At 36.4% G+C, this 3,514-nt stretch overlaps 1 long non-coding RNA gene across 1 annotated transcript; it reads right to left on the bottom strand.

Moving 5' to 3' along the window:
• Positions 1-226: 226 nt before the first annotated feature.
• On the bottom strand, positions 227-742 carry LOC115186609 (uncharacterized). Its single transcript, XR_003875796.1, has 2 exons — positions 699-742; positions 227-663 (listed from the first exon to the last, which is right to left on the bottom strand). It is a non-coding gene; the product is annotated as an uncharacterized LOC115186609 (long non-coding RNA).
• Between the last annotated feature and the right edge of the window lie 2,772 nt (positions 743-3,514).

Genomic DNA, 3,514 nt, shown 5'->3' on the forward strand with positions numbered 1-3,514 from the left:
GGGCGCTGGTAAAAACAAGAGGAATTGATCTGACCACTGGAGGGCTGCTGGGTTCACATCCTCAAAACATTCACCTTTCATTGATCAGAACTCTAGAGGTTCTTCTTCACTGAATCCAAAAATATATATCACTTTTAGTGATTCCATATATTAAGGAAGTGATAGAAGCCTTTTTGGTTCTATAAGGAACCTTCTTTTCTAAGAGTGTAAAATAAACACGTTTTTCTTTTGATTATTTAATTATCTACATCATGTTATTTCAAGATATCCCTTTGGAGCGCAACATCACGTTGTTAAAAAACAATCCTAAATTGGGCGTGGCTATAAATTAGGCAAATTGAAGGCATCTCGGGCGTAATATGTGTTCGATGAAAACGAACATTGTATGCAACGTTGTAGGCAACATTATTGGCAAGGGACTTGATGCCTACTATGCTAAAGCTATTTAGAGTTGTTAAACGGGTGTGAGGAGTGTGTTGATATAACAGGAATTTTGTCAAAATTCTTATTGTAACAACGATCAGAATTGGTAAAGAAAATATGTATTCCATTATATTAGGCAATAATTAAGAGTAGGCAAAGTGGTCGTGTCATGTGAAAATTCTATCAAATGTGTTACATTGCAACGAGTACAGTCAGGGTGCCGTGGAACCCCTGCAGTACCTCCACAGACCCCAGATTGAGAACCCCTGCAGTACCTCCACAGACCCCGGATTGAGAACCCCTGATTTAGCAGATGCTCTTATCCAGACAGATTTACAGTAACTGCATTCATCTTAAGATAGCTATTAATTATTGAAATAAACATAATTCATTCTTCATAAAATTGTCATATTACCTCTTAGCTTTGGTGTCATGTCCCCCAGAGAGATGTGTTTTAGAGGCAGGGCCCCCCTCCTCTCTCTCCCCAGAGAGACTCATTTTAGAGGCAGGGCCCCCCTCCTCTCTCTCCCCAGAGAGACTCCTTTTAGAGGCAGGGTCCCCCTCCTCTCTCTCCCCAGAGAGACTCATTTTAGAGGCAGGGCCCCTCTCCTTTCTCTCCCCAGAGAGACTCATTTTAGAGAACTGTCCCCTAAACAGAGATCCAGCATGTTGGTTGTGGTTAACACAGTGACAACTAAACAGAGATCCAGCATGTTGGTTGTGGTTAACACAGTGACAACTAAACAGAGATCCAGCATGTTGGTTGTGGTTAACACAGTGACAACTAAACAGAGATCCAGCATGTTGGTTGTGGTTAACACAGTGACAACTAGTTCTTGATTGTCAATTGTTCTCATTTATTCATTATCTCTCTTTGAGAAATAAAACATTTACTAACATACATAGAAACAGTCAGGTGATTTAATGCATCACATGAACATGTAGTTGTGACATTTCATCTCCATGGTAACTGTCAATAATAATAATACGTCACTGTTTGTTAAGGTAGTTATAGACAGTACAGCAACAATAATAATAATAATAATAATAATAATAATAATAAGTCACTGTTTGTTAAGGTAGTTATAGACAGTACAACAACAATAATAATAATAATACTACTAATAATAATAATAATAATAATAATAAGTCTCTGTTTGTTAAGGTAGTTATAGACAGTACAGCAACAATAATAACAACAATAATAATACTACTAATAATAATAATAATAATAATAATAATAATAATAATAATAATAATAGTCACTGTTTGTTAAGGTAGTTATAGACAGTACAGCAACACAAGGCCATGTCTCACACGTATTTGTATTCACTAACAGTAGGCTATTTATTGTCTTTCAATCTGTTCTTTTCTAAACGTATCTGAGAATATAGACAGAAGGGCTAAAACGGACATGATTGATCCGAGGAGGAAATTGTTGATCCATTCAGAAAGGTTTTTTGCATCAAGTGAGAGATGTTATATTATGTAAAGTAGACTAGGTTATAATGTATAATAGCAGTTTGTTAGTGATATGTAGATCAAGGTCTATACCTCAGCTATAGCCTACATATCATAGATGACCAGCCTAAACCTGTTCAGATCAACATAATGTTATAGTCCTACCAGTAGCAGGACAGAGAATGTACTGTATATAACCTACATATCATAGATGACCAGTCTAAACCTGTTCAGATCAACATAATGTTATAGTCCTACCAGTAGCAGGACAGAGAATGTACTGTATATAACCTACATATCATAGATGACCAGTCTAAACCTGTTCAGATCAACATAATGTTATAGTCCTACCAGTAGCAGGACAGAGAATGTACTGTATATAACCTACATATCATAGATGACCAGTCTAAACCTGTTCAGATCAACATAATGTTATAGTCCTACCAGTAGCAGGACAGAGAATGTACTGTATATAACCTACATAACATTGATGACCAGTCTAAACCTGTTCAGATCAACATAATGTTATAGTCCTACCAGTAGCAGAACAGAGAATGTACTGTATATAACCTACATATCATAGATGACCAGTCTAAACCTGTTCAGATCAACATAATGTTATAGTCCTACCAGTAGCAGGACAGAGAATGTACTGTATATAACCTACATATCATAGATGACCAGTCTAAACCTGTTCAGATCAACATAATGTTATAGTCCTACCAGTAGCAGGACAGAGAATGTACTGTATATAACCTACATATCATAGATGACCAGTCTAAACCTGTTCAGATCAACATAATGTTATAGTCCTACCAGTAGCAGAACAGAGAATGTACTGTATATAACCTACATATCATAGATGACCAGTCTAAACCTGTTCAGATCAACATAATGTTATAGTCCTACCAGTAGCAGGACAGAGAATGTACTGTATATAACCTACATATCATAGATGACCAGTCTAAACCTGTTCAGATCAACATAATGTTATAGTCCTACCAGTAGCAGGACAGAGAATGTACTGTATATAACCTACATATCATAGATGACCAGTCTAAACCTGTTCAGATCAACATAATGTTATAGTCCTACCAGTAGCAGGACAGAGAATGTACTGTATATAACCTACATATCATAGATGACCAGTCTAAACCTGTTCAGATCAACATAATGTTATAGTCCTACCAGTAGCAGGACAGATAATGTACTGTATATAACCTACATATCATAGATGACCAGTCTAAACCTGTTCAGATCAACATAATGTTATAGTCCTACCAGTAGCAGGACAGAGAATGTACTATATATAACCTACATATCATAGATGACCAGTCTAAACCTGTTCAGATCAACATAATGTTATAGTCCTACCAGTAGCAGAACAGAGAATGTACTGTATATAACCTACATATCATAGATGACCAGTCTAAACCTGTTCAGATCAACATAATGTTATAGTCCTACCAGTAGCAGGACAGATAATGTACTGTATATAACCTACATATCATAGATGACCAGTCTAAACCTGTTCAGATCAACATAATGTTATAGTCCTACCAGTAGCAGGACAGAGAATGTACTGTATGTAACCTACATATCATAGATGACCAGTCTAAACCTGGTAGGG

Source organism: Salmo trutta, unplaced genomic scaffold (assembly GCF_901001165.1).
Source record: "Salmo trutta unplaced genomic scaffold, fSalTru1.1, whole genome shotgun sequence".
Taxonomy (NCBI): domain Eukaryota; kingdom Metazoa; phylum Chordata; class Actinopteri; order Salmoniformes; family Salmonidae; genus Salmo; species Salmo trutta.